Consider the following 26,756-nt stretch of genomic DNA (forward strand, 5'->3'; position numbering starts at 1 on the left):
AGTGATATGAGTGATCCACGTGAGAATAAGACACAATTCAGGGATTTCTAATGATGATATAAAAGACCCCCCACACTTAAGATATACTTTGCCCTCAATGTATAAAGATAGATATATTGATAAAAATAATCATAAGATAGGGAGAGAAGTGAAACTTCCTGAATGATGAATGAACTCCTTGACTTGGAGTGATGGAGAGTAATCGGCCAAAGCAATGATGAGAGTGGAGGAGGATACTCTGGTGGTGGTAGAGGTTCATTAATCCATAAATCTTGTGCCAAAAGAATATTATATCTGGTGGTAGCTATGGTCATGGTCGAGCAGGACATGGTAGTCGTGGAGCACCTTTCCCAGTGGAGTTTTTAGTTCCTATGCGATGATGAGCTTTAGAGCTCTTTATAGCTGTGATAGAATCAGGAACTTTTTAGGGAATATAAAGAAGCATAATTACTCATAATGAAATAACCGAAATTAAAAATTGTAAAATAATAATTATAAAACCTAATAAAAATAAGCTTAAAGAAAAATAAAAAGAAGTCTTAAAATAGAATAAAAGTAAAAACATAAAATAATAAATAAAAGTTTTTAAACATCTTCATCGCTAGATGGTTCGCAAGGTGGGGGTGGCGATGAGATGTGAAGGTGCTGACAAATTTAGTGAAGTGTAGCATCAGTGTGATCAAAACGCTGAAAACACTGTTGCTCAAATCATGTAAGGCACTCAGAGATGCCAGAATATGAAGCCGCCTCATGAACTAGACGATGAGGAGGTGGTGGCTGAGTTAGTGGGTCCTCGTGAAGTGGAGGGACATCATCAGTAATGTCCTCTGGGTCCTCCTCCTCGGTGGACTGGGCGAGGCGGTACTGAGGAGGGTATGTGCCACGTCGTTTCTCGATCATCGTCATACTTAGCATGCTCGAGATGCCCTGTGGGGACATCTGGCTGATGAGAGTGAGAGAGGATGATTTTGTTGTTGTGTTGAGGAGCCCAAAGTGCCGACCCAATCGAGTCAGATATGGCCCGATAGAGATGACCCCTCTCCTGTGCCGCCCCGTCTGGTGGTGAATGGCAAGGGTAATAAAGTAGGCGAGGTCGATGACATGCCCATTCGCCATACTCCATAAGTAATAGGGGTCGTGGGTGGTGACGACGCTGGTGCTCTCTCGTCTCCCTGTCAAAGTGTGAGCCAAGATGAAGTGTAGATACCTCAAGGATGGAGGGAAAGCCGATGCCTTGGAGTGGCTAGGATCATAGGTGGCCAAGGTAGGGACGAGGTCCCTCTAGCATTTTGAGGGGGAGTAGTGGATGTGGTGCTGAAGGGTGTTGAGTTCATTGTCGTCCATGAACTTCTCCGTGTATAGCCCTAGTGCAATCCTGAATTTGGGTACGCTCAACTGGCGTACTAGACCATCGAGGCAGAACTAGACCGTTCCAGGATCGTCGAAGTTGGTCATGACGGTCTAAAGATGGAACGTCGATCATAGTTCCAATGTGAACTCGAGATACGTCGGCTCAATGATCTTAAAGAAGAGCCCCCACGAGTCAGTCATCAGGAGGGCTCAGACCACATCAGCCAATTGAATCTGTTCGAGTGCGGCCCAGTCAATGCAGTGACCCACACCTAGGGGTCAGGCCCGTAATATCTGATATAATTCCTTCTAGGGTCCCAAGGTGGAAGAATAGGTGTCTAATCTTCGTGGTAGGATCCGAGGATGATACTGCTCCTTTCCTCTTATTCGAGGTGGGAACAGCGGTCTTCTTACCACGTGAGGACGACATTGTACCTGCATTGAAAAATCGAAGTTCAACCAATATGCCCCAAGAATAGTATGGAAAATCAAAACTAAATATGAATATTTCATGAGATTTACGTACTAGATGATACAAACTAAAACAACTAAATATATCAAGTTATAGGATTATGGGAATAATGAATGAATGCATGTGGGTAAGCATAAATTTCATGGAAACAAGGAAAAATGAAAGAGTATAGCATAATGTAATAACTAAAATGAAAAAAATTTTATAAAACAAGCATGAGTATTTTCCTATTCTAACTATGAATATTCATTCAAAATAGTTCAATAAAGCAGAGAAATCATGAAATAAGCAACATATTTAAAGAAAATAGAGAGAAAAGAGTAAACAAACGCCAAAGGAAGGAGGTTGGGGCATCAGAATCGGTGTTGTAGGCAGCACTCGGGCATGGGGGGTAGGGCGTGTGGAGTTGCAGCGACTAGGGTTAGGGATTTTTGGGAGGGGAGATGATGAATAGTGAGGGGTTTATATAGATTTTGGGGCACACGGCCGTGGGACACTCCCGTATGCCCTAATTTTTGCCCGTGTGTTTCGCGATTTTTAAATTTGGGCGCGTCTAACATTTGACCCACACCCGTGTTGCTTGGGCATGTGGGTGCACACAACTGTGTCGCACGTTCGTGTCTTACTTCATTCGCTTCTCCCACGCTCGTGTACATAGGTCTACGCCAGTGTTCGTTTTGACAGTGTCGACCACTGGTGGATGGCACGGGTGTGTCGCACGCCCGTGTTACATTTTCAGTTTTAGCCATGGTTTCAAGACGCGGGCATGTCTCACGCCTGTGTTGTTTTGGCAGTTTCGCCCAAGGCCATGTCGCACGGCCGTGGCAACTTATCATATCCCATGTTGGGCAAAAAATCTTGCCCTATTTTCACACGACCTAATGCACGCCCGTGAGCGTGGCCGTGTGGTTTTTAGAAAGCCTGTGTTCCATGATTCAGTTAGTATGTTAGATGTTAAAAACTAAAATTTAAAGAAATTAACACTGTTAGTGCTCGGGTTGCCTCCCGAGAAGTGTTTATTTATAGTCTAAGCTCGACTTACCTCTCTTCTGCATGGTTAAGGTGGTGTGAGGAGTTTACACTCCTCATCCCTACTATCAACTTTATCAACATAAGGTTTAAGACGAGTATTGTTTACCTTAAATGTGCCAAATTTAGGATGAATTACCTCAATTGAACCATATGGGAAAATACTGAGTACCGTAAGAGGAAGTTCTTCATTAGGTTCAGAAGTGACAATACGAGGATCTACTGCATCTAAGTACTTTGTCTCCAACCTTAAGTTGATTTGGTGAGGTATTGAGCTCGTCTTGGCTCGGTTTCGATTTATTGGGTATTCTCGATTTTTGTGTCCGTCATTCATCTAACTCCTCGATTTGTAGCCTTCGTTCTTCATAAATAGGTCCTTTGCTGTTGTTTAAACACGGCTCATATGCATTCTTCGTAACTATTTCCTGCATAAAGGGTTTCACCACATGATCAGTACTAGTAGAATGATTTATAGAACCACCTTCAATTTTCGATGTGTTACTCGAATTACGGGCTTGAAGGGTGATTTTTTCATCTCCCACATGAAGTGTGAGTTCACCTGTACCAACATCAATAATGGTTCTAGCAGTCGCTAAAAAGGGTCATCCTAAAATTAAAGGTGCGTTACTATCCTCTTCCATGTCTAGAACAACAAAGTCTATTGGGAATATAAATTTATCAATCTTAACAAGAACATTTTTAATTATACCCCTAGAAAATCTAATGGTTTTATCAGCCAATTGAATGTTCATCCTAGTTTGTTTGAGTTTCCCAAGACCTAACTGTTTAAACATTTTATAAGGCATAACATTAATGCTTGCCCCTAAGTCAGTCAATGCATTATGAACATCTAAACTACCAATAAAATAAGAATTGTAAAACTCCCTAGATCTTTTAATTTGTTGGGTAGCTTATTTTGTAGAATGGCTGAGCAAACTACATTCAACTCCACATGCGACGCCTCATCCAACTTTCGTTTATTTGTTAAAAGCTCCTTTAAGAATTTGACTGCGTTTGGCATCTGCGAAAGAGCTTCAATAAATTGTAAGTTAATATGTAACTTTTTTAATAATTTAAGGAATTTACCGAATTGTTCTTCTGTGTGGTCTTTCCTTGTCGCGTTTAGGTATGGCACACAGGGTTTGTATTCTTTACTCACTGGTTTCTGTTCATTGTGGTCCACTTCACCCTTACCTTTACTTACCACAGTTTCTTGTTTTGGTTCTGGTTCAGGTGCAACTAACCCTTCCGCATCTTGAATGGTAATTGCATTGATTTGCTCCCTTGGGTTAGATTCAGTGTTACTAAGCAAACTATCTTGTGGTCGTTCAGAAATCAGTTTGGCGAGTTGGCCTATCTGAGTTTCGAGCCCTTGGATTGACACTTGTTAATTCTTAAGGGCTATCTCAGTATTCTGGAAACGAGTTTCTGACACCGAGCTAAATTTTGTTAACATCTCTTCAAGGTTCGGCTTCTTTTCTTGCTGGTAAGGTGGATGTTGAAAACTCGAAGGATATTGTGGCCTTTGATTTCTTTGACCACCCCACGAGAAATTGGGATGGTTCCTCCAACCCACATTATAAGTGTTACTATACGGGTTATTTTGGGGTCTAGAGTTATTGTTACCCATTTATTGGACTTATTCCTCCTCAATGCTAGGGTTGAAGGGTTGATATTCTGTGCATGCTCCTCCTCCATTCGAATCGTACCTCATCACTGGATGTACCTAAGTAGAAGCACACAAACCGTCAATCTTTTTATTTAAGAGTTCTACTTGGTTAGATAGCATAGTAACCACGTCGAGGTTGAAAACACCGGCTGCTTTCGTCGACTTTGTCCTCATAACTTGCCACTGATAGTTATTCAGTGACATCTCCTCAATAAATTCGTAAGCTGCCTCAGGTGTCTTATTATTGATAGTTCCACTAGCGGCTATGTCAATCATCTGCCGAGTCGAAGGGTTCAGGCCATTGTGAAACGTTTGGATCTATAGCCAGAGTGGTAACCCATGGTGAGGGCATCTTTGCAAAAGGTCCTTGTATCTCGCCCACGCATCGTAGAGTGTTTCTAAATCCATCTGCACAAAAGAGGAGATATCATTGTGTAATTTGGCTGTTTTAGTCAGCGAAAAATATTTTAATAAAAACTTTTCGGTCATTTATTCCCAAGTAGTGATTGACCCCTATGGTAACAAATTCAACCACTATTTAGCTTTGTTTCTCAACAAAAAAGGGAATAACCGAAGGCGAATGGCGTCATCAGAAATGCCATTAATTTTAAATGTATCACATAGTTCCAAAAAGTTTGCCAAGTGAGCATTGGGATCTTCGTCCTGCAAACCATCAAACTGAACAAATTGCTGTATCATTTGAATTGTGTTAGGTTTCAGTTCAAAAGTATTTGCAGCTATAGCAGGTCTAACTATGCCCGATTCAGTTCATGTTAAAGAATGTTTAGCATAATTATACATAGTGTGCGGAGCAGGATTCTGATTAACAGTAATCGCAGGAGGTAGCATATTTTCTTGGTTTTCAGCCATCTCCTCGGTTGTGGTTGACGTATCCTCCTCTTGCTCTTCCTCTGTGTATCGTAGGCTTCACCTTATTTCTCTTCGATTTCTGTGAACTGTGCGATCGATCTCACTATCAAACAGTAATTGTCCTAATGGGTTTCTTCTGGTCATAAACTAGAAAAACCTGTCAGAAGAAAATAAATGAAGAATTAGAAAAGAAAATAAAAATTTTAAATTGCAATGAAAGTAAAATGGCTAAAGTAATAAAAATCGAGTGTTCCTAATATCCTAGTTCCCCGGCAACAGCGCCAAAAACTTGATGCGTGATATTCATAAAAGGTTTTAAAGATTTATGAATGAATCGTTCTTGAGACTAACTTATTATCACGATTAAGGCAAGTGTACCTATCGAACAGTAGTATAGTTCAACAAGATTGGATTGTTGAACCCAAAGGAACCACGAGTACTAATATTTACTTCCTTTTATTATCTAGCCTAAAAATTAAAAGATTTGGTTATCTAAACTAATTACTAAACTAAGAATGCACAGAAAGAAAATTTGGGAAAATACTTTTGGGAAAATTCGATTGATTAAGACAATACCTAAGGAAAAATCCACCTAGAATTTACTTGTTATTTGACTCCGAATTAGACGATTTATTTATTTGACTTGATTCGTAGAAATCCCTAAGTTATATATTATTATCTCTCTTGAGACTAATAACGTCTAACCCTAGGTGGAATAATTGAAATCTCTTTCTAATTAACACCCTAGAATTGCATTAACTTGATCTACGAATTCCCTTATTAGGTTTCACCCTAATCCGGAAAAATCTTATCACCCTATCTCTAGACGTGCAATCAACTCCACTTAATTATTACAAATTTACTCTTACACAGGGTCTATTCCTCCTCTGAATAAGAGCTTAACTTGAATCAATATCCTGAAATATCAAAACAAGAATTAAGAACACATAATTAAGAACAAGTCAAATATTTATCATATAATTTAGATAATAATAACAAGATCCATCTTAGGTTTCATTCCCCTTAGGTATTTTGGGGGTTTAGTTCATAATTTTAAAAGAAAACATCTCAAAAGCATAAAGATAACAAAACATTAGAAAACACAAAACTTCTAAAGGAACTTGAAGGGAGATCTTTAGTCTTGATGATGAATCCGGCTTCTGAGATGGATCAATTGGCTTTCCTTGAGTAATTCCTTGCTTCCTACTCTGCGTCCCCTCTTAAGTGCCTCCTCAGGTGTTTAAATATTGGCCATTTCCGAATAGGACTATACTTGGGCTCGACAGGGACACACCCGTGTGACACGCCCGTGTGCGATTACTCCAGCCCGTGGTCGCGGCTATTGAATAGGCACGGACGTGTAGTCTACCCATGTAAGTCATGCTTCAATCCTGCCAAATGGACACGGCTGTGTGAGGAAGTCCAGGCCGTGTTGATTTCCCATGTGGGTCCATTTTCTTCGTTTTCGGCCCGTTTCTCCCTCTTTTTACTCTCCTATGCTCACCTAAGTATAAAACATGAAATTAAAGGATTAGGAGCATCGAATTCACCAAATCTAAGGAGAAACCATTCATAAATGGGATAAGCATGGGACAAAAATATGTATAAATTACGGTTTATCACACCTGCTCCCGTACAAGGGACTGCGCCATCTGATTCTAGACCCGTGATGGGCAGTCAGGGAGGAGAGGCTAAAGAAGCTTTCTTCCGAATGATGAACGAATGATTCACTCAATACATTCGTACAAACTCGACTGCTCAGCAACCTCCACCCCTACCTATTCCTCAAGTTATAGATCTGATATGGTTGAATAATCCTTCAGTTGACAAGATCCGCAAACACGGAGCTGAAGTATTCAGAGCTAATGCTGATGATGATGCTGAGAGAGCTGAGTTTTGGCTTGAAAATACGATTTGAGTATTTTATGAATTATCTTGTACTCTTGATGAATGTATTAAATGTGTTGCATCTTTGCTGAGAGACACTGCGTATCAATGGTGGAACGATATTTGTGGTTCCGAAAGAATGGGTATAGAAAGTAACTATTTTTTTAGCATGTGCATAATTTTTTCATTGCTAATATTTTGGTGTTGGATTGCGAAAACATGATATTCTCTCATTGAACATTAAGAGTGTAAATATTTAAATTAAGTTGAATGTTTCATGAAACTTTTCTCTTTTTTTTTTCACTCAATCTTTTCACTGCAATGAAGGAGAAAAAAGATACAAACGTAACACCCCAAACCCGACTTAGACAAATGGTTTGAAAAACCATTATCGTTAAGTTGGAACCTTCCCAGTTCATTAGCCTTTAGAATTATTATTATTTACAAAGCTTTTAAACATTTAGAGATTAAATGTGTTTGTAGCGAAAGCTTGTGGAAATGTTGTGTCCAGAAAATCCGTTCAAGATTGTAGAAAACCATCACAATGTTAAATAACTAAAAACCAAAAACCCAAAACCCACGTCAAATTTTAAAAGAGTCCAGAGTCCCAGAAAATACAACTTCAATGCCAAACTTAATAACCCCAAAACAAAATGAAACAGTAAAATAGGTGGCCATCGTCGAGTCCTCATTGCTACCGATCAAAGCTAAGACAAAGGTTACCCGTCTGAGAGAAATGTAAAGGGGTGAGTTTACGTAAACTCAGTGTGTAACCCAGTAGAGTTAAGCATGTATACATGCGGAATATCACAAACCAGACAGTTTCGTAATCGGGCCTGAGCCTATGTCAGTTACAGATACAGATTCGTGCCTGAGCCCATTTTAGATACAATTATAGATATGCAAATCAAATAACAGAGTCTATCCCCATCCTCTACACACCATCTCCGACCATCCCTACACACCATGTGGGGTTTAAAACACCCACCCAACCCTACACACTATGCTGTATCGATGCAGCACATATCAGATAACACCCACCCAGCCCTAATCAGATAACAAACCCTATCGAGAAACAATTCCTTAACCCAAAAATAGATGCTACACTTACCACACTTACTAGAAAAAACCAAGAACACCGACAAACTAAGATTCGTTTCGACCACCAGACAACAAAAAGAAAGAAAAAGAAAGCATAGTGGGAGATAGGACAAGAGAAAGTGAAAAATTAGGGGAAAGGCCAAAAATTTCAAAAAGAAAAATAAAAACCAAAAATAATCTTGATTGCCACATCCCTAAAATCTCTCCAACTCCCCCACTAACCCACTATCATTAAGAGTTTTGGCTCAACCAAAGCTCCCACAACCAATCGAGCAAAAATAAACTCATCGCTCTCGCAGAGATTCAAACACAAGACTTCCAACACCGTAACCCTTAATCGCTTGCACCAGCAAGCTTATTATGATATGGTTTAACCAATAATTTAATATAAGCCCACTGAGCAATCATAAGGCTTAAGTTAAAAAGTTACCAAAATTTACCAAAGGTAAGGCTTGAACTTGGGACCTCTCACACACACCCAAAACACTTAACCACTGAAGCAGATACAGATTTGTCAGAATTTTACAGAAGTAACTTAACAAATTTGGGGCATTACAACTCTACCCCCTAAAAGAAATTTCGACCTCAAAATTTACGTGATCAGAACAGATGAATATACTGCTGACACATCGAGTCCTCAGGTTCCCACATGGCCTCCTCAGTGCTATAATTCCGCAACAGTACCTTTACTAATGGAATGGGCTTCCTCTTCAAAACCTTAACATCTCGCTCCAGAATCTGAACCAGCTCCACCTCAAAGGTCAAATTCGACCTAACCTTGATATCCTCAACGGAGGCTATGTGTGTAACACCCATAACCAATATCTGTTACTAAAATAGGGTTACAAGGAATTACCAAACAAATCATAACATAAATCATATATTTCTCACATATAAATCTATTATTACATAAACATCAATCAAATATAATCACATTGTCCCTTATAAGGCTCTACGAGACCTTAAAATATGCTTGAAAGAGGTTCAGGACTAAACCGATAACATTTAAAAAAATTTGGCAAACTTATAAAATTTTCATGCATACAAGGTTCACACGCCCGTGTGAACAGGCCATGTGCCTCACACGACCACTGGACACGCCCATGTCACAGGCTGTGTGAAAACAGGGCATACATACTGACTTGCACCACACGGCCAGAGACACGCCCGTGTGCCATAGCCGTGGGAAAACTAGAAGGGTTACTGGCTTGGGTCACACGGTCGACCACATGCCCATGTGCCAACCCGTGTGCCACACACAGCTAGTAGACACTCTTGTGTGTCTAGGCCGTGCCAAACCTGTAGGGTATACTGACTTAATTTGAAAGGCTACCCAGGGTACACACAGCCGTGTACCAAGTCCATATGTCACACATGGTCAAGCCACATACCTATGTGCTCAGCCGTGTGGAGTGAAAATAAGCTTGGTTGAAGCCACATTTCTCACCCTTTCTCAAGCATACCTAAACCACAACATTTGTATCAATTCAATACATTAATAGGCAACCAAAACATGCTATTTCATACACATTTCATGCCATTTATAAACCATCCTCTTAACTACTCAAATCCATAGCCAAAACATACCAAATTAATATGCCAAAAATCAAGGCAATATATATACATCATATATCACTTACCAAATTCATAAATCTAGCCAACTCAAATGGCCAAATACACACCAACATTTACAAGCCAAATCCCATGCCTAATATCATAACTCAAAACATATCATCAACTCACTAGCCTATAAATGCCGTAAACCATATTTACAAAGCATCCAAAAGTACCAACAAGTAGTCGATAGTGTGACAATGTTCCCGATGATTCCCGAGTCTGAGCTAGCTTCGATTATCTATAAAACAAGGAAATACCAAACAAAGTAAGCTTTAAAAGCTTAGTAAGCCATATACAAATAAAATTACCACATGAATCAATATCATTTCCATTAATAGGCAACTATAAGTAAACACATATAAGTTCACAAACATTTCTCATTGTACACATATTCAATATCATAATTGAATTCATCAAATACTTCTCTTTTCAATACTTGTATGAATCTCATACGTACCTGAGTCACTTAACTCATTCACACATTATTTCTCAACTTGATTTGCCCATTGAACCATTCGGAATCATTAAGGATACTCGAAAATCACATAAAGCTCGTACAATGCCATATCCCAGATATTGTCTTACATGTTATCACATATCAGTGCCACTATCCCAAACAGGGTTTTATATGAAATCATATAATGATTCCAATATTCCAGACATGGTCTTACATGTAATCATAATACAATGTCAATGTCCCAGACATGGTCTGACATGTAATCACATTTCGGTAACCTAATGTCATGACATTTGTATCCTATACTATTCCTAAGGTTCGTATGGGACTTTCGGATATCGAAACTTCGTCAATTCTTACTCCTATTTGCTCGTTCAACATTCATAGAAATTCAATAACAATTAAAAATTTATAAATCAATTTAAAGGTAATTATTTCCATATAAACTTACCTCGTAGTCGAAATAGAGGGACTGGATCGACTATTCGACAACCTTTGATTTTCCCCAATCTAAATCTAAATTCTTTTGTTCTTGATCTATATACATTCAAAATTTACTCATTTATTCATCAAATCATTCAATTTAGTCCACAAACACATATTTGGGCATTTTTACACTTTATCCCCTAAAGTTCTACACTTTTACAATTTAGTCCCTATTTCACAAATGCATAAAATTCACACAATTTAATCCAAATACATGCTACCAAAATTTCATAGGGACCCCTAGAAGCCCATATTTTTCATTTATTTACACATTTAACCTCTCAATTTACAATTTTCATAATTAAATCCTTAACTTGTATTTTCTTCAAAAATCACTTGATAAAACATGAAAATCTATCATTTATCTATCATTTTTCATCGTCAACTATCACACATGAATTCATCAATGGAATTTTATAAAATCATTATCAATTTCAAAAATTAGGGCATGAGCTAGCTAGAACACGAAGCAACGATCACAAAAACATGGAAATAATCAAAAACCAAGCTCAAACTGTACCTCAATCAAGATGAACAAGGGCTGAACCTTCAAAGCTCCTAGAACCCTTATTTTCTTTTGTTTTTCGGTTAAGATGAAGAGGAAAAAAAATAATATGGCTTTTGTTTTGTTTATTTATTCATTAATAACCAAATTACCATTTTAACCTTATTATAAAACATTTAATATCATTCATTTAATGCCTATTTATGTCAAATTCCACTATCAATGGTCTAATAACATCATAAGGACCTTTCATTTAAAATGCAACTTTTGTATTTTACGCGATTTAGTCTTTTTTTCTCAAATTGAGCTATTAAACGATAAAATTAGCTCACAAAATTTTCACACATATATTTACATACTGTAAACACATAAAATAATATTAAAACAATTTAAAACCTCAGATTTGTGGTCCTAAAACCACTATTCTGATTTAACTAAAATAGGGTTGTTACAATGTGAGATGGATCAGATCGATACTGCCTCAACATTGAGACGTGAAATACTTCATGAATATGGTCTAACTCCGAAGGTAACACCAACTGATAAGCAACCAGTCCTACACGGTTCAGAATTCGGCATGGCCCAATAAATCTAGGGCTTAGCTTGCCCTTACGACCGAACCTTAAAACCTTTTTCTACGGAGAGACCTTCAGAAACACAAAGTCCCCCATAGCATACTCAATTTCACGTCTTTTCAGATCTCCATACAATTTTTTTTTATCAAAATTCAATTTCAAACGATCACGAATCAGTCTAACCTTATCCTCAGTCTCGAAACCAATTCAGGGCCCAAAACTCGATGTTCGCCCAACTCAGTCCAACACAATAGAGTACGAAACTTACGACCATACAGAGCCTCGTAAGGTGCCATCTGATTACTAGCTTGGAAACTACTATTATAGGCAAACTCCGCTAGCGACAAGTAATCCTCCCAACTACCTCAAAAATCAATTACGCAACTCCAAAGCATATTCTCCAGTATCTGAATCACCCTCTCAGATTGACCATCGGTCTGAGGATAGAACGCAGTACTGAAGTCCAACCTTGAACCCAGAGCCTCGTACAATTTCTTTCAGAATCGAGAAGTGAAGCGAGGATCTCTATCGGAAATGATAGAGACAGGGACCCCATGCAGTCATAGAGACAGGGACCCTATGCAGTCTTACAATCTCAAAAATGTACAACATTGCTAGCTTTTACAGAGAGTAATCAGTTCGAACCAGAATGAAGTTAGAAGACTTGGTCAATCGATCCACGATGACCCAAATAGAATCCTTTTTAGTGGGTGTCAAGGGCAACCTACTAACGAAATCCATAGTCACTCGTTCCTATTTCCATAAGGGAATTTTGACTTGCTGCAATAAACCTGAAGGCAATTGGTGCTCAGTCTTAACATGCTGGCACGTCAGACATCGAGCCACAAAGTCAGAAACCTCATGCTTCAAACTCGAACACCAGTATAGCTCACGAAGGTCGCGATACATCTTATTACCACTGGGATGCATAACATAAGGGCTACTATGCACCTCCCTCAGAATAGACTACCTTAGATAAGAATCGTTCGGCACTCAAATCTGGCCTTTTTCTTAGGCCTCTAAACAGAACTAAAGGGCTCTGACTCCCTCTTGTTCTTGCCTCTCTCTTGATCCTTATTTTGGCGCTCCACACGCTTAACATCTTTAGCGATCTTAGCTTTCTCTACTAGTACAGCAAACACTCGAACCCTCTGTAGAGCAATCAGAACCTTCAGATTATCCCTCAGTCCATTCTCAAAGCGAATACACCTCTCATAGTCTGATGTCACCATACCTCAAGCATAGCGGCTCAACCTCATAAACTCGGCCATAGATTGGTCACCTTGTGTGAGATTCAAAAACTCACGCCTGCGAGCATCAACGTAATTGGCCCCCATATACTTACTCTGAAACGAAGTCTTAAAGAATCTCCAAGTCAAACGATCAGGCTGAGTGCCCTCCTTAGTGGTCAACCACCACTGATATGCCTCATCGTGAAGTAACAAGATTGCACCCTTCAATTTCTACTTGGGGGTACAGTCCAAGTCATCCATGATCCTCTTAGTGGCCTCCAACCAATACTCAGCCACATTAGGGGCTACTCCTATGATACCCCTAGACAGCTCAGCTCCATTGGACCGGAGTCTCTCAGTTACTAACCCTCGGCCCCCAGATCCATAATTGGGTCCAATGACCCTCTCTAATATCCTCAGCATTGCTTGGGACAATGTGTTGTCCCTAGCTGAACGACTCTGAGACCCAATCTCAGTAGCAGATGACATAGGTGTTTCACTCGTGTCCAAATTTGGCATGCTTCCCAGAGATGAGGATTTAGCTCGAACCCCTCTACGGCCTCTACCACAACATCGAGTACCACATAAACGGATACCTCGTGCCCTCATTGCCTAATTTGAGTTTATCTACATTAAGAGTTTTATACATCAGTTCAATATTTATTAATAGATATTTTATGTAACAATTATTAGAAGTTTAGTAATGTTTTCAAGAGTTTTAGTATTTCGTTTCACTATAGTTTCAGAATAGTGTTTACAGAGTATGCTTCCTACGATATTTCAACACCTTTTGGTTTAAAGAATGCTGGTGCTACTTATCAACGTGCTATGACTGCTATTTTTCATGATATGATGCATGAGGAATTGGAGGATTACGTTGATGACATAGTAGTGAAATCCAAGCAAAAGAAAGATCATGTGGAAGCACATCTTAGCAAACGGCGGCGTCCTACGAAGTACTTGAAGTTCGTTCTGTTACCTTATTAAGAAAGTAGATGAATCACTTCTCTATTAAAATGAAATTTAAGTTTTAGAATACTTATAGAATTGGCACCGGAGACTCGGTGTACCACATTCTCAATCAAAATATTTTTAACCCATTTGAAAAAAAATTCTTTAAAACATATTTTAGAACCCAAAATTCCCAGCTGAGTTTTGTAATTTGGTTCTGATACCAGTAAATGTAACACCTCAAACCAGGCTTAGACGTTATGGCCGAATTTGGAAGTCTCACATGAAATGGGTTAAAAAACCATTGTCGTTAATTTGAAACATTCCCATTTCATTAGCCTTTAGAGTTATTATTATTTACAAAGCTTTTAAATATTTAGAGATTAAACGTGTTTCTAGCGGAAGCTTGTGGAAACGTTGTGTCCAGAAAATCTGTTCTAGATTTTAGAAAACCATCACAATGTTAAATAAGTAAAAACCATTAACCCAAAACCCACGTCAAATTTTAAAACCAAAGTCCTAGAAAATTCAACTTCAATGCCAAACTTAATAACCCAAAAACAAAATAAAATAGTAAAAAAGATGGTCAACGTCGAGTCCTCCGCTGTACCGATCTGGCTAAGACTGTGGGTTTCCTGTAAAGACTAATAGAAAATGGGTGAGTTTACGTAAACTCAGTGTGTAACCCAGGAAAGTTAAGCATGTATACATACGGAATATCACAAACCCTACAGTTTCACAATCGGGCCTGAGCCCATGTTAGTTACAGATACAGATTCAAGCTGAGACTATTTCAGATATAGATACAGTTACAGATATGCAAATAAGATAACAGAGTCTACCCCCATCCTCTACACACCATCTCCGACCATCCCTACACACCATGTGGGGTTTAAAACACCCACCCAGCCCTACACACTATGCTATACCGATGCGGCACATATCAGATATAATGCAGCTGTGCTGACAGATATTAGGCATAATCTGCCTTTGAGAACACTTCCTCCAGTATACATCATCCCACCCCAATCACAGTAACAGAACATGCATGCAGAATTAACAAATAAATCATGCATAACATGCTTTCATAAACAGATAACAGATAAACAAACATAGGCATGCTCAAAACCATATTTCGATCTAACAGATCATTTGATTATAGTGTTAGATAGCATTTACCGACCCCACGACAGGCCCACGGTTGAAAAGGATGACCCACGCGACCCTACAGAGAATTTCAATAATGTGGGCCCACACGACGGTGGGTTGCCCATGTGGGCCCACATGCCCAGATTGGCCTTACCCGTGTAGATCACACTGGCTGGCCCACTTACCATATGCCCGTGTGCGCCCAAACACCTAATTCAATCTAGCCCATGTAGCCCACATGACGCCACTCCAGCCCACACACGACCGTGTCTTGCGCACAGCCTACCACACGGCTATGTGGTGTCGACAATGAGATTTTTTAGCTTTCACTAAACCTCGTTTTTCTGTATTTTGGGTACACACCTGGTATTGTTTTGACACAAAAACTCTCATGAGGCCCTTGAAACCTAAACTAAATGAAAAAACAACACATAAGCCACTTAATTCGATACCAAATCGAACTACCCAAAACAAACAATCCTTCAAACCATAAAACCCTTACCTTCAAATGAACAATGATGAATCGCACCACTTTAGCACCGATCGAAAACCCTAACCACTCAATCTTCTCCTAAGCACATAACAAACCTTATCAAGAAACAATTCCTTTACCCAAAAATAGATGCTACATTTACGACACTTACCAAAAAACATGAAGAACACCAATGAACTAAGATTCATTTTGACCACTAGACGACAAAAAGAAAGAAAAAGAAAGCACAGTGGGAGATGGGAAAAGAGAACGTGAAAAATTAGGGGAAAGGAAAAAAATTTCAAAAATAAAAATAAAAACCAAAAATAATCTTGATTGTCGCATCCTTAAAATCTCTCCAACGCCCACACTAACCCACTATCACTAAGAGTTTCAGCTCAACCGGAACTCTCACAACTAATCGATCGAAAATAAACTCCTCGCTCTCACAGGGATTCGAACACAAGACCTCGACACACTAACCCTTAATCATTTTCACCAGCAGGCTTATTATGATATAGCTTAACCAATAATTTAATATAAGCCCACTGAGCAAGCAAAAGGCTTAAGTTAGAAAAATACTAAAATTTACCAAAGGTAAGGCTTGAACTTGGGACCTCACACAGACACACCTAGAACATTTAACCACTGAAGCAGATACATATTTGCCAAAATTTTACAAAGGCAACTTAACAAATTTGGGGCATTACAACAAAAGTTAAGTTGATGAAAATTTCGAGTTTTTTTTTTAACAAGTAGTAAAGATAGGAGATTTAATTATCAATGAGGATAAAAATAAGTTCATAATGTATTTGAATATTGTTAAGCATGACTAGCTTTTATTAAAGAGAGATTGTGTAGAAATTTTTTGAAATAGTGATGGTTTAGATGTTTTCATTGTGTGGAATCAGTAAGAAAAAAAAAACTTTCAAATGAGATAGTAATGCTTAAAATCCCTATTCAAAGGCAATAGTGATTGCCAATGTGTATACATCACATGAGTTTATTCAAAAAAACAAAAAATAAACCATGTGATAAGATATATATTTTAATATTTGTTTAATTGAATAAGGGGAAACAACATAGTGAAAGTTTTGCAATTAGGCCTAATTTCAATGGATAAATTTATGAATAGTAGTTCATAAATTTATTAAGAAAGGGAAGATTTTTGTTTCTTTGTGGACTAATTGTTACAATTGACCATGAAAGTTGTACAATATGAAACTTGATCACATTCAAGCTCTACTTGTCTAAATCCCTTTTCCCATGCTATGCTTAGGCTTCATAAATGGCACATGCTTCAATCCAAAAAATTGATTCCTTGTTCACCACTATAGAAAACCGACATAACCATTTCGCACTTGCATATCTGAATACACCTCCACTGACACCCAATTATTAAAATCAAAAATAGCTCCATCAATGTTAACCTTAACCCAGCAAATCTCAGGCGATGACCAATAAGTCTTCAATACCAAAGGATTTGGTTGTAGTTCAGCTCTCCCCGTATTTGTATAACTTCTAGCACAAACAACACCTGTATTAACTTTTTTTCCACACAGTTGTGGCCATTAACAAAGATAAAAGAATTGCAATCTTTTCACAAAAGCCAACAAAAAATCGAGTACAAGGAATGCCACTCAAAATTCTCAGACCCCTATCTGTTAGAACTGTAAATAATATATAATATAAAATTAGAACTGTAAACTAGGATCTATCATGTCCAATCATCAAGAACAAATCAAAAATAAAACTAGATGTGAAAGCATAGCTAAATTCATCGATTTCTTGAAATCTACGGATCTTAGGGTTTTGATCTTCCAAATTAGCACACAAGTAATCTAAAGAATGTGGCTCTCTCTTTTCTAAAGATGGAATATTAGAAAAGTTAGCTTGTGTGTAATTTGGGAACCATAACATTAATATATATAACTTTGGCACATTAGCCCTAATTCCTAATTAGCTCATCATTAATTAGAAATTGACTAGAACTTGATTACTAGAGTATCTACATATATTTGACCCATACTTTGTTTAATAATTAAAGCCCAATAAAACTTTAACCAAATTAGATAACTTTTAATTTGGACTAACCTATCATGATAGTAAATAATAACATATAATTACCCTTATTATATATGTGATGTCCAAATTTTCTGACAATCTCCTACTTGGACCACATATATATACTAATTACTCTATAATTACATGTCATTATATAGCCTTATGAGCTTAAAATTTTACTATCATGTTCAAAAGTTATTTCGAACAATCTCATCCATTAATTTTGTTAACATAGAACCAAGGCGACTTTCGTTTCATATATCGTAACTAAATCCATCCATGATCACGTATATTAACACAACTAAATGACATAGATCAAGTATGGATGTGTAGCATGGAAATTACATGTAATATGATCTAAACATGTTTATTTCCAATTGGTCCTTCTCAAACCTTAGTCAGATCAAACATTACCAAAACCAGAGTGTGAATAAACCAAATAAACTTTATTTCTACAGAAAATAAACTTAATATTTGTAAATTGAAATAACTGAAAATGTGTCTATAATAGAAAAGCATTTAAAAGTACAAACTCCCACTAAAACCAAATATCCTTAAATGATATTACACCCATACGAGCAATGTGCTCATGAAAAACCTTGGGTGCAGTCCCTTAGTAAGCGAATCCACAGTCATGGAGTTTGTCCTAATACGCTTTATAAGCACCTAACTACTCTGAACTTTTACTTTAACAACCAGGAACTTAAAGTCTATGTGTTTTGACTTTGATGTGCTCCTGTTGCTATTGGAATAAAAGGCTACAATTTGTTTTCACAATTTGCACCTTATTGATAAAAACTTGTATCCATATTCCATCAAAATTGGAGTCTGTATACCTGATGATCTCTAATTGATTAGACCTCCAATATGTGATCATGTAATCTTTTGTTCTCTAAAAATATCTTATTACCCTCTCGGATGCTATCCAATGGTTCAAACCAAGGTTGCTTAAAATATCTGCCTAGCATCCTAACATTGTACACAATATTCCATTGTATACAAACTTGAACATACATTAGACTTCCCACTGCTAAAATGTAAAAAATCTTATGCATTTTGTAATCTCAAAATCATTCTTAGGGCATTGGTTAAGACTATACTTATTATTAACAAGCAGTATGTCATTAACATATAAAACAAAATATAGAACCTTACTTTCACTAAACTCATGGTATATAATTATCGACAAAATTATCTCTAAATTGAATGAGATAATCATTTGGTAAAATTTGTAATACTATTGACGAGAAGTGTGCTTAAACCTATAGATGAAGTTCTTTAATTTACAAATCATTAACTTTGCATCATCAGACACAAAGTTTTCTAGTTACACCATATAAATGTAATATCAATGTTACCATTGAGAAATCATTAACTTAGTATTCATCTGATGCAGCTTAATGTCAAAATATTCCACTAAAGCCAATACAACCCTTTCTCTAGTGGACCTTTTTAATGACATTCGTTCTTGAGGTTGTTGAGTTTATTCTTTTAGAACAATTACCTCATCTTGAATAAGGAGTTGTTCAATATTGTCTTATTAAGGTTCTAGATTCACATCTTAATCAATAATAGGTATGAAAACTTAAACATCATCAAAACTGATAGTAGAAATTGAGTTAGAATTCAATTCCTCCTTAAAGGTAATGTATCTAACATTATTTCTCCCTCCAAACTCAACATCCTCAAAATGTTGCAATTCTCATCTAAAAAATATTCTTAATTGTGGGATCGTAAAAATCATAACTGCTAGATTACTCAAAATTTCCTTGACACTTATACTTTATAGACATCAAAGAAGTCAAAAGTGATGTCATCTCAACCTTATCATTTTTAGCAAAACGTTTCTCAATTTCATCAAGGAAACCTTGGCCTGAGTAATCTCTTCAGATCCTGTGACCCTAAAGGCTTTTGGAATGATGTGATTCATAATAATTAGACTCATGCGATTTGATCAATCCCACCTCTCAAAATCCCTTTTAACATAAGGGTTGCTTTTCCACAGTGAGGGGTGCGGGTTGTTCTTCCCTTAGTGCAAGGTTTATGTCCATATAGCCAAGTATTATAAATGCCTTTTTCATTCCTTAAAATTATTCTCATTAAATATAGGTACATAATTTATATTAGCAGATATTGTGGCAACAAAGATAAACTAGTTGAATACATAACAAAATAGATTAAAACAAGCTCACATCAAAATTTATAAATAAAAATAAATTCAAAATAATGGCTAATCCCATATCAAGATACCAAACACAAAATTAATATCAAGTCTTTGGATAGTAATATTAATAGTAAGTGGCACTCTTGTTGTAGAATTAAACATTGACAATAAATTATGTCAAACAATGAATTAATCTTTGGATTAACATATTGCTCACATAAAGTACTTTATAATTCTCACACATTTATCCCCACAAAATGTTGTTGAATTTTTTTCAAATATTAACTTACCCTTAGGTCAATTAATAAACACATGAATCACAAAAACATATAATCATCTTAATATTTTAAATAAACTAATCTACAAAAAAGAGGTCACTTTGGCGACATTTGTTTCAACTAATCTTTTAAAAGATTCGACATCCTTAATTAAAACTTAAAGCCAAAATATGAATTTATTTATTTCAAAATATTAATCATAATTTCATCTTTCAGTCAAATTAAAAGATAATAGTATATATATGTATATATATTTATCCCAAAAAACATACAATGATGTTGGCAAATATAATAATAGTTGAATAAATCATAAACCATAAACAACCTCACATAAGACTTCAAATTTAAATCAAAATAATTTGAATAAAGGTAAACCTCATCTCAAGATATCAGACACCCTATTAATATTTTATCTTTGGAAAAAATATTAACTTGTAAGTGATATATTAGTGTAATAATCAAACATTGACAATAAGAACATGTCGAACCATAAATCTTCTGATAAACCGTAATTTATACATAATTTTACTCCATGCTTAACACATTTTATGGATGATTTTTCCTTAGAATTGGTGAATTCGATGCTCTTAATGTCTTAATTTCATGTTTTATATTTAGGTGAGCATAGGAGAGCGAAAAGAATGAGAAATAGGCCAAAAACAAAAAAAATGGGCCACCGTACGCAATCAACACAGCCTGGACTTCCTCACACGGGCAGACCACACGGCCGTGTCAATTTGGTAGAATTGAAGCACGACTCAGACGGGCGTGTCCCTGCCGAGCCCAAGTTGAGTCCAATTCGAAAAATACTAATTTTGAGGGCTTTTAGGAATTCTAAAGCCTATAAATACACCCTAAAGGAAGAGGAAAAGAGACGCAGAGAAAAGGAGGCAGGGAACTGCTCAAAGGAAGTCGATTGATCCATCTCAGAAGCCGGATTCACCATCAAGACTGAAAATCTCCTCTCAATTTCTCTTCAGGAGTTTTGGGTTTTCTTTATGTTTTGCATTCATTATTCTTCTGAGATGTTTTCCTTTTTAGTTATGAACTAAATCCCCTAAATACCTAAGAGGAATGAAACCTAAGACGAATCTTGTTATTATTTTCTAAATTGTATGATAAATATTTAACTTGTTCTTAATTATGTGTTCTTAATTCTTGTTTTGATATCCCAGGATACTGATTCAAGATAAGCTCTTATTCAGAGGAGGAATAGACCCTGTCTAAGAGTATATTTGTTATAATTAAGTAGAGATGATTGCGTGCCTAAAGATAGGGTGATAAGATTTTACCGAATTAGGGTGAAACCTAATAAGGGGATTCATAGATCGAGTTAATGCAACTCTAGAGTGTTAATTAGAGAAAAGTCTCAATTATTCAATCTAGGGATTAGACGTTATTAGTCTTAAATAGGGATAATAACATAACTTAAGGATCTTTACGGAACAAGTTAAATGAATAAATCGTTCGATTCAGAGTCAAAATAACAAGTGAAGTCTAGGTAGATTCTTCCTTAGGTATTGTCTTAATTCAATCGTTTTCTCATAAATAATTCCCCAATTCTATTTTTTGTGAGTTCTTAATTTAGATAACTAATTAGTTAAAACAAAACCTCCTTATTCTTAGGTTAGATAATAAAAAGACAGTCATTACTAGTACTTTTAGTTCTTTTGGGTTCGACAATCCGGTCTTGTTAAAACTATACTACTGTTCGATAGGTACACTTGTCTACATCGTGATAATAGTTAGTTTCAAAAACGATTAATTATAAATATATAAAACTTACCTGTCACGAAAGTCGCGATCATCTTCCTTTGGGCCAATTTATTGCTCACATGTAAAATCAAATAATTGTCACATGCTTATTACCATAGTTGCACATGTAATATTATTAACCTTCATTTGGGCCGATCAATAGTAATATAACTTAAGTTACATGCACACAACCTTTTATATTTTCAAACAAAATATTTTATACAAAAAATCACTTTGGTGACTTATTGCTTCAATTAAGTTATTTCAAAAATATTTAAACATATCAATATTCAAATTTAAAATTTACCTAATAGTCAAATGTCAAAACTATTTTTTTATTGCTTTATAGACTTCGAAATAACCCAAAATAAAGTTGTCTTAATAATGCAATAAAAAACCCAGAACCTTAATATTTGACTATTTTTTGTTCCAAAATCATATATATAAATACCAAACAGAAATAATGTAGTGATTCAAAGCTAAATAATTAACAAGCACATGTATTCATAATTTTGGCATGGACAAAAACACCAAAGCAATTCACGCATATACATATATCCATAATCAAATAGAAAAACTTACCTTCAATTTACCATGTAAATCCAAAGTTGTATTTATGATTAAACATATATTCACATGAATACTTGAAAATATTTTCAAACTAATAAATCTCAAAAACAAAATCATAATAGTTGTCATATCCCACAATTCATACAATAAACCATTTCATCATAATATAACCAAATATTTAGAACCATAAGATGCCAAAACCTAAGATTATAGAACCAAACTTAAAACCAAATTATTTAAATATGTATATAGTTGATATGACTTTACACCAAAGCGCCCATAAAATTGAATATATAACCATCACGAAAAAAAAAAACCTTTAACGATATCCATCAAAACTTAATGTCACCAATTAAACTATAAAATATATCTTATTAAAATAATGGTTATAAAGACCTATTCACGCAATCTATAATCATGCATTAATGCTCAAAATTATTGATATGCATATAATATATGTACACAATTATAATAACAAAAAATAATACTAGCTTGTCTTACATATTTCATGCAAACTTAAATTTATATTCATGACTAAAGACATTATTATAAAACTTCTTTATAAGCACAAATACTTAAAAAATCCGTAATTACCAAATATAAAAAGAATCCCAAATTGTATAAAAGCCTTCATATTAATTATAAAAATTCATAACCACCATATAACAATATAACAAAACCCAAATCTATTATTCCTAATACTCAAACATAGATTTCAAAGATATTACCATAAATAATCAAAATTAAAAATTGATTCTAATAGTTGAACACATATTATTGCAATTGAAGAATAATAGTCAAACTAACTTTCGTGAAATCAAGAATGCATAAATTCTTAGTTTTGGAAATTCTAGAATAATAAGTTCACTTATTTCCTCATTATCGATTAACAATGAAAGAAGACTGAAGAATAATTGAATCTAGAGAATCAACAAATAATAACTGAAGCTATATAAATACTCAAACTATTGCATGTGATTTCTTTAAAATATATAATAATCGACTAAAGAAAAAAAACAGATTCAAAACTTAATACTACTGAAACATTAATAATATATTCATATTTTAAATTCAATTGTCAGGCTTCAATTCCATTAAAACTTACGCTGATTCCTTCGAGATTCAAAACTTTTTTTTAACAGATTTTCCTTTTAAAACCAACACCTATATAGTTTAGGGTTTCTGATTGAAAGTGAAAAGTCATGATAAATTCATATTAATCCAAAAATTCAACATTGAATGAAATCAAATTAAAAATAACACTAAAAAGATTGAATCATAGTTAATCAAAACTGAAAAAAAATTATCTAGAATTTCAAAGATTCAACATTATATATAATTAAAATATCATATCTATAAAATCTAAAAATGAATCAATCCAAAATAATAAAAATCAATTCATTCTCAATTATTCAACATGACGAGGCTTTGATATCACTTTTTAGAATAGAAAATAATATCTAATATAAAATTAGAATTGTAAACCAAGATCTATCATATCCAATCATCAAGAATAAATCAAGAACAAAACTAGATGTGGAAGCATACCTAAATTCATTGATATCTTGAAATCTACGAATCTTAGGGTTTTGATCTTTCAAATTAGCACACAAATAATCTAAAGAATGTGGATCTCTCTTTTCTAAAGATGGGGATATTAGAAAAATTAGCTTGTGTGTAATTTAAGAACCATAACCCTAATATATATAACATTGACACATCAACCCTAATTCTTAATTAGCTCATCATTAATTACAAATTGATTAGAACTTAATTACTAGAGTATCTACACATATTTGACCCATACTTTCTTTAATAATTAAAACCCAATAAAACTTTAAACAAATTAGATCCCTTTTAATTTGAGCTAACCTATAATGATAGTAAATAATAACATGTAATTATCCTTATTATATATGTGATTCCAAATTTTCCAACACTATCTTCTTGTGCATTTTAATTTCCACTTCACCCAATCATGAAGCAGCATAGAAAAGAACGATAAATGAGAACTTGTCGGAATTACAGATAACCAAACCATTCTTGAAAAATGACAATCTCTAATTGCATGAAGACCTGATTCTTGTATTGCTCCACATCTGGGACGGTGTCCTTCATTAGACATATGTCTTTTTGTTCTCTCGCCATTAGTCAGTAAACTGTCCTGCCCAAAGGTCCAAAGGAATACACGAACTCTTTGAGGCACTTTAGCTTTCCAAATGAATTTCCAACAAGAAGAACCAACACCACAAACAAGATGACACAAATTCTTGTAGGTTACGACACTTGAGAACTTGTCCATAGACATCCATTTCCAAGCCAACCTATTTGTTTCTGCAGCAACAGAAGGAGGAATCATAGAAACAATTATCTTAACAATGTTTTCAGGAAAGAATCTATATAACTTAATCACAAACACGTAAAGTATCATTAGGGTGTCCAGTACCTACATAAAAATCCCTAATTTTGCCAACTTGTTGAACCCATACATCATTCCAGAAATTTGTCAGTCAACCATCACCTATAGTCCATAACACATTACCTACAACGACCAACCAAACCTTCATCAGAAATCGCTAAATATACAAACAATTATTTATTTTTATGGTCAACAGAAAGACCCCTTGAACTCTATATTTACTTCTCAATAAATGAACCCACATTGCTTCCATATTAGGAAGAATCTGGAAACTCAATTTCAATTAGAAAATCTTATTCTAAACAAATAAGATCCAAAGGCCGAGGCCCCTAGTCTCAAGAGGACAACAATAATTTTTCCAAGAAACTAAAGTTGTTTTCTTGGACTGAGATGTCAAACCCCAAATGAAGTTACGGCTAATTTCTCAATTTCACTGTAGATAGAGAGAGAAATGTGAATGGTACTCATAAAATAATTGGGTATACTACACAACAACGATTTAACCAACGTGATTCTGCCCGCCAAAGAAAGCTTACTAGCTTTGAAACACCTCATAGAGTGAATGGCTTCATAAGCAACCACAATATTATCTGTAATATACCTTCATGTAACAAATCTAGCTTGGTTCTGATTAGTGAGCTTCATCATCAGAGGCCTCAGTCTGTTAACTATTATTTTCGTTATAATCTTATAAACCACCGTACATAGGCTAATTGGCCTAAACTGAGAAATCCTCTCTGGCCCTTGAACATTCAACAATAAAACAATCAACATTTTATTAATCGTAGGATGAAGAGGCTCACCTCCTATGATGTGCCTAACCATAGAACAAATCGAGGCACCAACAATGTCCCAGTTTTCCTCATAGAATTTAGCATGGAAACTGTAAATTCCTAGAGCCTTCAAGGGTGCCATGCTAAAAACAGCTTTGTGAATTTCATCATAATTTATAGTCAGCTTTAAACATTCCATATCAGCCATGGATATTGAAGGGAACTTACCTTGGCTAGGAAGAGAATCATTAACTGAATATTCAGCTACAAACAAGTCTTTGAAGTAGTGCAGAACATGATGTTTCCTTGAAACATCATCAAAACACCATTCATCATTTTCAAGATTTAAACCTTTAATCTTATTTCTCCTCTGTCTTGCTAGAGTACGACCATGGAAATAGCTTTTATTTCTGTTGCCATGTGAAAGCCAATTCAATCTAGATTTTTGGAACCATAGTAATTCCTCATGGTACAAAATTTCTTCAACCTCTTGTCTTAATTGTAATTCACATTCTTAGAGGTGCACTGATGACCATAAATAAAGAATTTTTTGCACCCTGTTCAGTTCCGAGATAAGGTTCCTCTTACAAATAAAGATATTTCCATATACCAGTTTGGTCCAATCTTGCACCACATTATGGAAACATTTTAAATTCCTCACAATACCATCATCAAATCTTTAAGTTTTCCTCACAAGCTCTTTAAATTCGGCATGAAGCATCTGACTAGGTAGACACTGAATCGGACGACTGTCCCATTGAAAATTCAGCCTTAAAGAGACCAAAATAGGACTATTATCTAATTTTAGTCTATGAAGATTATGGACAGCATAGTTGGGCGCAAAGAAGTCCCATTCAGAGTTAGAAATTACCTTATCAAGACGCTGAGATAAATTCCCTCTACTCCAAGTG

General features: G+C 35.6%; 1 non-coding gene across 1 annotated transcript; it reads left to right on the forward strand.

Moving 5' to 3' along the window:
- The first annotated feature begins 4,854 nt into the window (after positions 1 to 4,854).
- LOC128282757 (small nucleolar RNA R71) lies at positions 4,855 to 4,960 on the forward strand. Its single transcript, XR_008273111.1, has one exon. It is a non-coding gene; the product is annotated as a small nucleolar RNA R71 (small nucleolar RNA).
- Positions 4,961 to 26,756: the final 21,796 nt, after the last annotated feature.

The sequence above is a fragment of the Gossypium arboreum genome, chromosome 10 (genome assembly GCF_025698485.1).
Source record: "Gossypium arboreum isolate Shixiya-1 chromosome 10, ASM2569848v2, whole genome shotgun sequence".
Classification (NCBI taxonomy): Eukaryota; Viridiplantae; Streptophyta; class Magnoliopsida; order Malvales; family Malvaceae; genus Gossypium; species Gossypium arboreum.